The 14,192-nt window shown below is 55.0% G+C and overlaps 1 protein-coding gene across 1 annotated transcript in view; it reads right to left on the bottom strand.

The window, feature by feature from the left end:
* Window positions 1-13,111, bottom strand: part of PEAR1 (platelet endothelial aggregation receptor 1) — a 50,510-nt gene extending 37,399 nt beyond the window's left edge. The window contains exon 1 of the mRNA XM_067569529.1: window positions 13,032-13,111. The gene's annotated coding sequence lies outside the window, so the exon portion shown is untranslated. The remainder of the gene's footprint in view (window positions 1-13,031) is intronic.
* Window positions 13,112-14,192: the final 1,081 nt, after the last annotated feature.

Consider the following 14,192-nt stretch of genomic DNA (forward strand, 5'->3'; position numbering starts at 1 on the left):
GGTGTTTAATCCAGATTCTCTACTGACTAATCTGTCCATCTATCCCTTCTCTTTCCCCCTCCTCCCCCCAGTTCTCTGTTTAAAAAGAATGAACAAATAGGAACAAGGCTGTGAACCAAGAAATACCCCTCCCTCCATCTGTCTCTTTCTCTATCTTCCTTTTCCCTTGGTTCTGTTCTCTAGCGGAGAAAAAAGAATGAGTGTGAATTTGTCTATATGGCAGAGAATAACCTTCCTCCTTGACCTATCTAGCCATGTCTTCGTATGCATCTGTTTCTCTGTCTAACCTTTCTTTGCTCCCTCTTCCTTGATTTCTAGTTAAAGAAGAAACAACGAACATGAAGTAGCGGAGGCTCCAGAAAATGCCCTTCTTATCTATCTGTCGCCATACACAGCCATCTGTCCATCCTCATGCACACCCATCTACCTGCCTATCTACGTATCTCCATACAGAACCATCTCTTTCTCTCTCCAGCCATCCATCTACCTACCCTTTCTCCTCTCTCCCTTCCCAGCTCTGTTTAAGTTGCGAGAAGGAATCTGAGCTGGTGTGAACCTCCAGGGTCTATCGGGAACTGAGTGCATTTTCCCAGGCTTCCAGACCTCGCTGTGCCAAAACCTCCTGCCACGGGGGAAAACTGCACCATAATCCCTGCTGTCTCCAGCACAGAGCGACAGCCGAGTGGCTGCTGCCTACCCTCCTCCCCCCGCCCCCCCACACGCCTGGCACCGGGCGGCGTCTCTCTTCAGCAGGGAGTTTTTGCCAGGGCGAGGCGCTCAAGGAGTGGCCGGCCGCCCTGGGACAGCAGATCCCATTTGATTAAGAGACGAGGCAGGCTCGCCCCAGGCAACGTGGGCAAATGGTCAGAGCTCAATGCTACGGGGGCAGGATGCCTGGGTTCTGCGCCCAGCTCTGCGCCAACTTCCTGGGCGACCGGGGGCAAGCCTCTGCCCCTGCTCTGCGCCTCTTTCCCTACCCGTGAAGGCAGGGGTGGGAGGGGAGGGTTCCCCTAACCTCGGCCCACCTGCGTTAAGCCCTTGGAGACGCAGGACTGAAGAGCCGCTTTACAAGCGCTGACTGCTATTGACCACGGTTTGCAAAAGTGTCTAATGATTTCGGGGTGCCCAGCCTAAGAGGCCCTAAAAGAGGGGTGACGAGGATGCCGCCGCAGGGCACCCACCCGCCAGCTTGACACCGCCACAGCGCTCCCGTGGGAAGAGCAAAGGCCCCAGTTCTAATCAGGGGCCGTAGCTCGCAGCTGCAGCTCCCGGGGCCAGGGCCTGGCATCCTGGGGGCTGGGTTTTGGTTTCTGACCGCACCCAAACGCCAGCAGGGCTGACGGGCTGCGGGAGGATCAGCCGATGTTTGGCGGATGGATAATTGGCCTGGCTAACGGAGACCAGGAGGACTGGGGCTGTCACTTTACCCCTGGCCTCAGAGGGAAGCACGGGGAACTCTCAGGGCAAGGAGAGCCCTCTCTCAATAAAGGAGGTCAGAGAGCCCAGGGTAGAACCCAGGCGTCCTAGCACCCACATCCCTGCTCCCAACCACTAAATCATCCTCCTCACCCAGCGCTGGGAATAGAACCGAGGAGTCCTGACGCTCAGCTCCCTGCTTTAAATGCTTTGCAAAGGTCTTCACTGCAGAGTTAAGCCAAGCTCTTAGGGGGTGTTCCCCTCGCCCCCTCCTGAGCACACACACCCTCTCACCTGCAGCTGTGATGCATTCACTCGCCCCTGGCTCGCTGGGGCTAGGGCTCGGCGGCTGCTTTCACTCAGGCCGGTTACCCACCGCTTCAGGGTGTTGCTGCAGAAGACATCACCCCTCGCCGTCCCTGAAGGACAGACAAGTCCTCCCCCAAGTCACTGGGGGGGAGGGAATCAGAGAGAGCAGCTCAGGTGAGTCACTGCAGCGTGCTGAGCCATGGAGCATGTCCCTGGAAGTGCCGGCCACACACACAGGAGAACTAAGGGCAGAATCAGCGAGGGCTGCCCGGTAACGCTGCCAAGCTGGCTGCTGCAGGTGCTAACCATCCAGGCTAACTCCGCAGTGAAGACACGCCCTAAACCACATTCCCCTCCCAGGGTTAGGGACAGAACCCAGGAGTTTGGACGCCCAGTGCCCTGCTGTAACCATTACACCACACTCCCCTTTCAGAGCCAGGGGAGGGAGGGAACAGACCCCAAGTACTCTGCTCTAGCCACTAGACCAACCTTATCACTCAGAAAATGTGGCTCAAATACATGCCTAAAGGCTCAGAAACAAGAAGGGGAAAAAAGAGACTCTCCCAGCCCCCCACATTTAAAATCTTGTGCTTTTGAGTTGCCCGACTCATGATTTTTTAACCCTGGGGGGCTAGCCACACTGGGAATAATTCAGCAACTGATTTTACATAGAAATAAACTCCAGAGAATTGTGATCTATTCACGGGCAGAATCCCGAGAGGAAATTCACTGCTTTACACTGCTTATCGCAGACGGCTCCCCCCACGGATTGACCCACTTGGGATACAGCACAGCTGTCCCGTGGCCTTGACTCGGAAACCACTCCTGAATCCTGACAACGGGAAGACAACCCAGCGCGTCTGTGAGCTGCTGGGACGGTGACCAGCTATCCTGATTTGATAGGGACAGCCCCGGTACTCAGGGCTTTTCCTTATATAGGCACCTATCACTCCTCACCCCCGCCCCGATTTTTCACACTTGCTATCTGGTCACCCTAGCTGATGGCTTCCTCCAGGCATCAGTTTTCACAGGTGGAAAAGCAGCAAATGGAAATACACCAAGACTGACCTGTGCTAAAATCAGGGGAGAGGTGAAACAGGTTCGATTTCTACAGGGAAGGCCTGACTTTGTAAGATCTTCGGGGCAGGGCCTGTCCCTTTGTTCTGGGTTTGTACCTGAGGTTGCTAGGCGCTCCCACAATATAAATAAATAATACTAAGAATACAGCAAAGCGTTTAAGCACAGGTTTAACTCTAGGCCCAGGCTTACGTCCCACTGGGTCTGATTTTTCATTTACACTAAGACCCCCCTAAATTAAATTCAATAATTTACAGCTGCGCCCACTTCACGCTGCCAGCAGGGTGTAAAGCGCTGGAGTGCTTTCCCAAACTGGAGCCTAGGTCAGAGGCCGGGCCGGCCTGCCAGACTTCACCAGAGCAGTGTCTGCACTCTGCCTCTCGCACCAGCCTGCGTTATTCACGCTGTTAGCATCGAGCGACACACCCCGAACCACAAGAAGCAGCCTGAGACTGATGTCTGAGTGTGAAGATGGTTTTCATTAGCCTCCACTCAGCCAAAGTCTTAGGTTATGAGAAAACCAATTAGACTTTTACAGACTCTCGGGGCCGGATTCCGGTCTCCACTCGTGTTAGTCTGGATTCACACGGCTGTAACCGCGATCAGAAGTTGGGCCTCACTGTAGATTCGAAAAGCACAAACCCTGCGGATATTAACTGGCACGCACTGAACATTCTTCTCCATCAAGCCAGTTCAGTTCTCTGCTTTGTAGCATTTTGCAAGGCTAGCTCCTTCCCCCCACAAGCAGTTGTGTGTAATTGGTTAAGACTCCTGACTTTTATTATCAGCCCATTTCCACAGAGAGGCAAACTGAGTCAGCAGCAGCCCTGAAGAACCCAGGAGTCCTGGCTCCCAAGGCATCTGCTCCAGCCATTAGACACCACCCCCTTCCTTTAATGTATTTAAAGTGATGGGTTTTCCATGGATTGTGATGCTGGTTCCCAGAACAAAGGACTGGGGGGAGAGAGGACAGAATACATGCTGCTCTGGATCAGAACTGCGGTTGTGTCTCAAATAACGCCACTCCCCAGCTGCGTGAGATTGTTGTGTTGTTTGCGTTCCAGCATGAGCTCACGCACATATTTGTCACTATGGTTTAACTGCAGGAAAACATCCCTTTCAGGAGAGTCCATAACTGAAGAGACAGCCAGGACAGTGAGCCGGTGTGAGACAGAGATCAACCGGTTTGTCAAAGGCAGATGTGGGGGTGAACTGTGGCACTGCCTAGAACTTGGGTCTTTCTTTGCACAGTCACGCAGCCAAAGTTCACCGGCAACTGGGCGTTCGTGAGATCTTGCCACACTGCAATGGAAAACGAGACCCTGGGTGAAATCCTGACCCCAGTCTAGCAAAGTTCTCATTGACTACCATGGAGGTCAGGATTCACCCATGATCCAACTTTTAATGTAGTAGGTACTTCCAAGTAGAAGGCACCCGTGGAGCTGGATGTTCTAGGTATGTCTAGGTAGAAGGCACCCATGGAGCTGGATGTTCTAGGTACGTCTAGGTAGAAGGCACCCGTGGAGCTGGATGTTCTAGGTACGTCTAGGTAGAAGGCACCTCTTGAGCTTCTGAAAACGTCAGATGTGTCCAGGTTGAACATGTCTACTGGGATGTTGAACGTTCCAGGTAGCAGGCAGAACACACCTACTGTTCTGCTGGGTATCACACCCAGGCACATCCTAACATGGCTTCGATGGCATGCTGCTGCACGCAGCAGCGGAAGAACCAGGAGAGAAGGAGTTAAGCGAAGAAGACCCCAGTCTCTTTCGAAGTGTCTGGCAGACTCTTCACGGGGCTGCGTTTCTACGGGTTTAACATTTACTGCAGTTTTGTGTCTTGGACCTGCCATTTTCCTGTGTAGGAAAGTGATGCACAGCACGTTTCTCGCCGTGAGACGATTTTTAAAGGGCTACCGAAGGGAGCGGATGCCTAGTTAAGGTGTTTCATACTCACAGACAGAGGATCTGGGAACCAGGACTCCTGGGTTCTGTCCCTGGACTTGGGATGGATGTGGTCCAGAGATTATATGGGACTGGGAGTCAGGCCATGTAGCTTCTATTCCCAGCTCTGAGCAGGAGTGTGGTCTAGTGGCTAGAGCAACGGAGCCTCACTTGAGTCTCAGGTTCTATTCCCAGCTCTCAGTCAACGGAGCTACGCTGATTTACACCACCTGAAGATCTAGGCTACTGGGTCCAACTCTTCCTTGTTGCAATCCTAACGTGGACCACACAGCTTGGTTGTGCTGATGCTCTTCGCCTACTGCAATCCCAGACAAACTGCAGCTTTGTGTTTACAGGGTTGTGTGTTTTATTACCCTCAGATAAATACATGTGCTAGGTAGGAGGAAACAGAGATTTCCTGACCCATGCAGCTAGATTTACAGTTGCTTCCTCCTGCCTAGGTTCACCTCTCATTCCCATCACACTGTCCTCTGCTAGTGGTGAGATCTCCTCTCTAGTGCAACAAGCAAATCTTCGCATCTTTCAGCGGGCTGTTAAACCAAAGCCCTGAGAACACTTCTGGAATCAGAGTGAAAACCAAATATTTTGACATTTCCAGCAAAACAATGGTTTTTTGTAGGGAAAAAAGGTTTGAGTCAGCTGAAAGATCCCCTTTTGATTACATTGCAATGTTTGTCTGCATTTAGAATATCAAATCAAATCAATTTCGCAATACTCCAGTCCAGCAAGTTTGCTTCCTTTCCTTTTTTTTCCTTCCAACTTAAAATTTGTTGAAATTGACAAGTTTTGATTTTCAAGAAAATGGTATTTGCTGATGGGAAAATGTTTTGTCAGAGTTTTGGGGTTTTTTTGAGCAGATGTACATACATCCCAATGTCCATTTCCGGCATGGCTAATTTCTTTCTACCTTCCTACATTCCCCCAGCGTTGGAAGTGATTCTCTAATCTCCCCTCGAAGGACTGTTGTGTAGCATCCCTGAGTATAAACATCAGGACGGGGAGACGGATATATATAGATATATGACCATTTTCATGGCTGGGGCTGGCAGACAAAATTCTACTGGCTCTGAGAACAGCATTACACTTGCTCACACCAGCCATAAATGTAGCCTGTCACCTATAAACTGTCAGTCTCACTCATGAAGAAAGGCCCTGCATACAGATCCATGTCAGTTATATTTCATCTTCCTTTACTATATTTTTCTTTAGGGAAGTCCAACATTGCCTTGTTCATCCAGAAACAACTGGATGAGAAGCACAAAAAAACCCTTTCCTTCCTTTGTAACATGATGGAGAAAAGAAACCAAGTTCTTGTAAAATTCCACCCCCTCCAAAAAGCGCAGTCAGGATTAACGGGAGAATGTCGGAATTCTGGAGCCAAGAGGAAAGATAGAAAACAAAGTATCATCTGGAATTGTTGGCAGGGAAATCTGAAGAGTCATCAAAATGTGTCAGGCAATGGATCCATATGTTAATAATCAAACTGCGCTAGCCATGCCCCAGGAGGGAAAGCAATGGCGAAGGTTACCTCTTCTTCATTGCAGTAGCGCCAGGATTCCCAGTCACGGCCCCCAAGACCCCATGGTGCTAGGGGCTGCACAAACAGAGAATAAAGAGACGGGCCATGCCCTGCAATGGGGACTTATTCTCACACCACCCCTCTGAAGTGAGGCAGTGCCACTATCCCCATGGCATAGGAGGGGAAACTGAGGCACCGAGCATCTCAATGGCTGTTATCCCCACTTTATGGGTTATGTATGGGGGTCCTGCTGGGCTCCGTCGCTCCAGAAACGAGCCGGCCAGGGTGCCCGCAGAGCCGCTGTTTATCGCACTCACAGGGAGGGGGTTTGTATACTAGATATGAGCTTCCTCTCGGCAAGGGACAGGAAAAGAACCAGGACAAGCAGGGAAACACACGCATCCTCGCGGCTCTCCCCGCCCCCACTCGCACCACACCACACACTTTGCAGATGCACTAGGCACACTGTGCGCACACACACACCCGCTAGATACACCACACACATCACACATGAAACACAGCAGAGTCCCAGACGCATTACACACACACCCACTACAAACACAATGGCCCACATACCCACAGCAGACACACAACACACCCCGGTAGCTCCCCTTGCTGATAAGCAGACGTGTGCACACCTTACAAACACACCAAGGCACGCCTCTTGGACCTCGCTGCGCTAAGAGAATCACACTAGGACAAGACCCAAACACCACACACTCACCTGTCAGGCACACACCCCACAAACCACAAATGCCCGACAGACAAAGGGCACAGCCAGGCACCCTGCCACACACACACACACACACACGCTTCCAACCACCGGTGAAGCAAGTGGCGGGTTTCCTGCATTCAGGCCGGGCATAGAGGGCTGTTGGCTTAGGAAAGACAGGCAGAGTTGGCCCTGGTCGAGCTGGGGGGTGGGCCATGGCAGGGGAAGGGTGATGGAGAAAGCAGGCACATGCACACACACACACCAGCCACATCACAACGCACCCTGCCATCACACAACCCCCTGACAACGGCTCACACCCATCAGAGACAGCACATAACAGAAGCACCAAACACAAACACACGACACCCTGACGCATCACATCCCTTCGGCACATCACACCGCCCCCCCCGACACAATCACTCACACACATGCGCACATGCACACTTCTAAAAAAATCAGTCACACCAAAGCCAAACACCTCTCGCGCACATCAAACACATCACACATACACCAAACACATCACATAACCCTCTTGACACACACACACACCACCGAGTGCATCACACACCACCCTGACATACACACACCAAACATGTCTCTCTCTCTCACACACACACACACACACACACATCCTCTCAGGGAGCTGAGGCGAGCCGATAGGTATCGGTCCTGACCCCAATTAAAACAACATTCCCAAAATGATGGACCCTACAACCCTGCCCCACCCAAGCACCTGGGTATCAGATCTCTTCTAGCAGCAGGCCAGCACTTGTGGAACTCACTGCCTAAGGAAATGAGAACAACCATAGGCCTCACTTAGCACCTTCAGGGTAAGACGTAAAAATCATATTGTCCCCTTCCCCTTCCTGATGGTAAAGGCAGCTAAACTCCAACAGGGCCAGAGATTGATGGTCCTCATCAGTATATTGGAGGGGACACATGAGGTGCCCAGAAACAACGATGAGTGTAAGATTTTAAATGCCCAGACAGGCAGCTATTGCAAGAAGATTAGCTAAGTAAAACAGGTAACGCGATCACTTAGTATCTGACCTGTCAGGCTACATCTCGCTGCAAAAAAACCAAACCCCAAAACCCCTGCAGCCGTGCGACTCAGAAGCTGGGTCAACTGACTCGGTCTTGTGCTACTGGGCTCTGAACCCTGGCAAGCGGGAACATCCACCCTGCTATTTCTGGCCCTGTCGGGAGAGCCCGAGTCAGTTGACTCAAACTCTCTGCGACAGGCGTGTTTTTGCAGTGCAGACGTACCCTCGCTCCTCGTCCTCAAAGGAAACCAGGACGACACCTTCACAAGAGGAGCCCAGGAGCTTAAATTCACGACTCCACTGGACACTAAAAACCACGGTCTTAACAACTTGCAACACCCCCTTCTACGGGCTAATCCTGGATTTGCCCATTTCATGTTAAGTGGTCTCCTGCAGCATGTGTGAAACCTTGTATTCAGTTCAGACACTCTGGTTATTTTCTCCAGACCTGAAGAAGGGCTCTGTAAAACTCGAAATCTTGTCCTTTGCACCCACAGAAGTTGGTGCGAGAAAAGCTACGACCTTACCCATCTTGTCTTTCTAATACCCTGGGGTCAACACAGCCACAGGCTAGAAAGACAGTCAGGCAGACTGCTATCAGCCAAGAGGAGCCAGAAAAGACATTCTGCGCCTGTTAAAGGCAAATGGCAACCACAAGAGAGATTCTTAAACCAGTTTAGTGTTGAAAATCTGGGTCCCATTGCTGCCCCCTCCCTCTGAATGTCCCGACAGGCCCCGTCTGGCTTCGCTCCCCCTGGTGACACTGAAACCACCCAGCGCAATTCCCGCTCCTGGAAAATCCACTCCCCAGACGAGTAACTGGAGAACGGCCCGTCTCGCCCCCTTCCCAGAGCCAGAGGATTGCATTCGAAATCCAATCCTGTGAAAAATGGAACATTAAAAACCTGGGAGAAACTGACACCCCCGACCCAGCCAATTCTGCACCGCGGCTGCCGCTCCATCTGCAGCGGAGCAGGATGCGCCCCGGCTTGCAGGCAGCTACTGCCAGGTCTGGAATAGCAAAGGCTGGGGTTCGGGGCTGAGAAGGATTGGAAGAGCTGGGGCTGGAGGGAGTCCAGGACTGAAATCGCAAGGGGGCTGCAGAGCAGGATTGCAAGGCGCTGGCAAAGCTGCCTGGGAAGGGGAGCTCCGGGGTTGTTTAACCGGGATCTGGGGGTTGGCACTGCAGGGCGATGGAAGAGCTGTGTGTGTGGAGGTGCCAGGGATGGCGGAGTGGGGAGCTCAGGCCTGGACTAAGAGGTGTAGCTGTGCAGGAAGGACTTCCATCCCCAGAGCCGGTTGCAGGGTAGCTAAGGAGCGCGCCTAGCGCCTGGTTCCCTATATCACGGGTGTAGCAACATCCATCTTTCAAGGCCAGCACTAAATTCACTTAAAAAAAAAAAAAAGCAGCATCGATTGATTGTCTGTTGTGTTCATAGAGCATTAGAGGAATGTTATCTCCACCGTGTTTCCTGGCGTGATGAATAGATTTCTAGTCCCCATTACAAAGAGCATCACTGGAATTTATTTCATTAGCATTGACGGAGCCAAAGAACTGCTGAGAGGAAAGTCTCCGAATGTGTTCGGTGCAGTCCCTGCCCCAGCTGAGAGCAGGGCCCCGTGGTGCCGGGTGCTGCACGGACTCACAGTGGGAGCGACTCCCTGCCCCAGCTGAGAACAGGGCCCCGTGGTGTCAGGCGCTGCACAGATGCAGAGCAAGACACAGCCCCTGGCCAAAGCGCTCACAGTGGAAACAGACCAGGGTGGGAGAAAGCAGGATAACTGTCTTATCTCCCTTGTCCAGTTGGGGACCAGGCGTGAAACGATAGAGTGATTTGTCCTAGGTCAAACAGGGGGGGCGGGACAGAAGCTAGATCTCCTGAGTCACTAACCAGCCCAAACGCTGCAGGCGTCCACGCATGGACAGAGACACGATAAGACAGCAATGACAGCGTGTCAGGAAGGAAAAGCCCCGGCGGGAGGTCGCAGGCGCTGGGCTGCGCTCCCAGGAGGGGTGAACAATGCTCCACATTTCTCGGGGGTGACGTCTCCGCACACGCAGCGGCAGGCGTGGTGAGTCACCCCGTCCTGCCCTTCTCGCTCATTCCCCCCACGTGGCATCGGCGCCCGCCCCTCGACCCTGCTTCGTCCAGCGCAGGGGGAGCATGCAGCCTACCCTGGGGGCGAGAACATCCCCGAGAGCCTTTAAAAGAGGGGAACCCGCCTGGGAGGCAAAGGGGGAGGCCACGATCTGGGCCAGCCCATGCGGGGAAGAGACATTGCCGAGGTCACACACGGGCAGCCGTAGGGCAGAGAGCACATGGCAGGAGTGTGGACGGCCATGCCCCTCTGGGACCCTACGCCATGTTTACCCTGCCCCTTGGGGCGTCCTCACTCCAAACCCTCCCGCGCTAGTAACCGGCCCCCTGGGCACCCCGCAGCCGGGCATGGAACCCAGGCGTCCTGCTCTCCGTCCGCTGTGGGGATGGCAACCCAGGCCTCGGCCTGTCTCTGCTTTGACGCCGGCGGGTTCTGAATGGGCCCCGCGCTGCCCCTATCCCGCGGCTGGGATGACGCAGGGCTGGGATGGGACACAGAGGGGCTCAAAGCTTCGAGAGCTATTTTAAGCCCCGCTCCCGTCAGCAAAGCAGTCACATGCCCGGCCGGCTGCACTATCCCCCCCCGCACTTGCTGGCAGGCCGGGTCACGGGGCAGAGTGGGACCTAGTGGTTAGAGCAAGGGGCTGGGAGACGGACGCCCCAGGCGGCGTCACGGCTCCGACCTGCTGGGGTGGTGTTAGCCTCATTGCTGCATCTCAGCTTCCCCAAAGGCAGGCTCCGAGCAGGGGTCGGGGAGGCAGGACGGCTGTTGTGAACAGAGAGGTGTCGAGCGGTCACAGCGGGGGGGGGGGGGGGGGGGGGGCTAGGTACAGAACCCAGGAGTCCTGAATGGCAGTCCCCTGCTCTAACCCCTAGACCCCACTCCCTTCCCCACACCCTATCACAGAACCCAGGCTGCTCCTCTTGCAGCCATCGTCTCTAAGCCCTGGCCCATCTCAGAGCACGGGACTGGGAGCCAGGACCTCTGACAGCTGTTCTGCCACTGGCTCTCTGGGAGACCTTGGGCAAATCAGCTCCCTGCTCTGTGCCTCGGTTTCCCCGTCTGTAAAATGGGGGTAATGGTAACCCCTGCCCCGCCCGTGCAGGTTTGCTTTGAGATCCTGGGCGGGAAGGCGCTAGGGCACGGCCAGCTACGCCAGGACCCCCCGCACAGAAGGGTGGATGTTGCGCGTATGGAGCCCCGTACGCTGTGGGATGGAGCCGGGAGGGGGGGGGGGGCCTGACCCATCCGCTGAGCCTCTGGGACACAGCACGTTCCCTTCTTCGGGCTGCAGGGAGGAGATGGGATGACGGCAGCGGTGACCTTTCCCCACCGCAGAAAGGGTGTATCTCCTTGCCTTGCTCAGAGTGAAATGCCACCAGCCCAGGCTGCTCCCGCAAACTTCACCAGCACTGTGCGTGCGAAGGCGGGGATGGGGTTGGGGAGAGGAACCGGGGCTCCATTCCCAGCTCTCGGACGGGAGCAGGGCCTAGTGATCAGAGCAGGGGGAGGGAGGGGGGTGGTCTGTGGACCTCACTGACCAATGTCTGGGAAGGGCTTTGTGATCCTCCGAGGGTCCCGGCTGCCTGGTTTGGTGGGGACGAGGGCTGGCCCGAGACCCGCTGCCTCTCTCCAGTCCTTCATGATGCCCCTTTAAGGGCTATCTGCCCCGGGCTGGCCCGGGAGCCACTATCTCTGCCCCTGCAGTTTCCACTGCGATGTCACACAGACACTGACGTGCTTCCTGCCCGGCTGAGCTGATGGCAAGCTGGCCCGGAGACCGCAGGCCCGGCAAGGCTTTGGGCCCCACAGTCCCGGCCGGAGCCCTCTCAGGGGTTGGCCAAGCTGTTCGGGGCAGGACAAGCCGCTGTGATGGGGTTAGATGAGATCACACCTGCCCGCCCAGCCCCCGGGGCCTGCTCCACATCCACCCAGCCCACATCCAAGAGCCATCCCACCCTGCCGCGCCACTGCCACTCCAGCCTGACCCTCCCCGCCTTGGGCCCTCTCCCCCCAGACAGGGGTGGGCAGCGGCTGCCCGCAGGAACCCGTAGCCTGGCCGGTGCGTGGCCACTCCAGCCGCGCCGGCCGTCCCAGGACTTGCGTCAGGGAGGAGGAAATCTTCCTGCCGCTGGCTCAGGGTGGGCCGGGGAGCAAGGCAGGGCTGAGCCGGGGAGCTGGGCACGGAGGGTGAGGGAGCAGAGGCGGGTGAGTCTGTCCCTCTCTTTGAACCCACCACTGGATTCGCCTGACCTCCCTTCCCCTCCCAGCAGCGGGTCCAGGTGTGAGGCCAGCCCCCGGCCTCAGCTCCAGGCCCCCGCCCGAATCCATCTGAACAGAAACCAGCCTTCCCACGCCCTTGCCAGCAGGGTCCCGGCGCCCACCGCACTGGGCCGATCCTGCTCTCCCTGGCGTGATGTCAGTCCAGAGTGACTCTGCATTGACACCAGGATCACGGACAGCAGAATGGGGACTAAACACCATCCCCCTTGCCCCCCGAGTTACTTTGGGTTCACATCAGTTTAACTGAGAGCAGAGACTGGCCCAAGCTCTCGACTCTTGCCGAGTTACTCCAGATTTACGTCAGCATCACGGAGACCAGAATCCTGCCTCATCCCTCATGAGAAGATAGAGCCGCCTAGACATCTGGCCCTGGATGCCCAAAGGAGCCCCGGGGGGTGTTATCAGCCAGCAGCAGGCGATACAGCCCCCTCTGTAAAAAGCAGGGTGCTCCAGAACGCCCCTTGAAATCCCTCGTAAACAGCCTCTGTAACGTGGGCACCTGGCTCGGATTTTAGGGCTTGGATCCCAGAACGATCGATGCCCTGACAGAAACCGAGCGGGGACGCGTCCAACAATCAGCTGTGACCAAACCCCACGGTACTCACCTTGTCTTCTGTCCCAGGCACCGTCTCCTACACCGGCAGTCTCCCAAGAAATCTTCTAGCAGGGAGCAGACGGGCGTGGGAAAAGCCCCGTGGGAAGCAGCGGAAAGAATTTGGGGGGGGAGCTGGAGGAAAGAATTTAAAGAAAAGAAAAAAAACAAACCGAGGGAGGGAGGATTTATTTCCCTCTCCAGGAAAAAAAAAGGAGCAAGGAGCCCTTTTCTGGGTTTGGGTCTCGTCTCCTGCTCAGAGCCGGGTGGCTGCGGCTGTGGGTCAGCGAAGGCTGTGGTGGGGAGGTGCCGTTAAGTGTGAGATGTGAAACATCAGCCGGGAGGCAGCAGGAAGGGGGCTGGAATCCAACTCAGGAAGTTTTGACAAGGAAACTACTAAGGGCGCTGGGTTTGGAGAAAGAAGCAAACACACACACACACACACTTTTTCTCTGGCAAGAAACCAGCCTGTTTGGAATAGAATCATAGAATCATAGAATATTAGAGTTGGAAGGGACCTCAGGAGGTGTCTAGTCCAACCCCCTGCTCAAATCAGGACTAACCTCAGCTATATCATCCCAGCCAGGGCTTTGTCAAGCCTCAGCTTAAAAACCTCTAAGGATGGAGATTCCACCACCTCCCTAGGTAGCTACAAACCAAGCGTTAAACCAGCCCCCACAGCTCTGCAGCCAGGATCCAGCCCTCGGGGGCTGCGTCCTCTCTAGGGAACAAGGTGGGTCAGTTACCACTTGGTGAAACCAAAGACGAGGCCGTTTGTAGCTTCCACACCAGCCACGGACTGGGGAGCAGCCTCAGGTTTCCTTCTCCCTCCCTCACGTTAAAGTGAGGACTGCAACCACCTGGTCTTCACTCGGCTGTGGTGCTGCAGCCATCTTGGCCCCAGAGGACTAGAGAGAGACGGTGGGCGAGGTCACATCTGCCCTGCCAGAACAACAGATGCAAAACCAGCGGACGGATCTCCACGGCTACAGTGATGAACACCCCGCACAGCCCACCTTTCCAGATCCACGAGTCCTACACACGCCGCTCACAACACGCGGGCTTCCTCACCCAGGGCCCTCCGTGCCCCAGCAACAACCCTGATTATGTGGGTGAAACCAGACAACCGCTTGTGCTCTGGAATGAACTGATGCTGGAAAACATTAAAAGATAC

The sequence above is a fragment of the Emydura macquarii genome, unplaced genomic scaffold (assembly GCF_026122565.2).
Source record: "Emydura macquarii macquarii isolate MOO-44397 ecotype Brisbane River unplaced genomic scaffold, CSIRO-AGI_Emac_v2 contig_2924, whole genome shotgun sequence".
Classification (NCBI taxonomy): domain Eukaryota; kingdom Metazoa; phylum Chordata; order Testudines; family Chelidae; genus Emydura; species Emydura macquarii.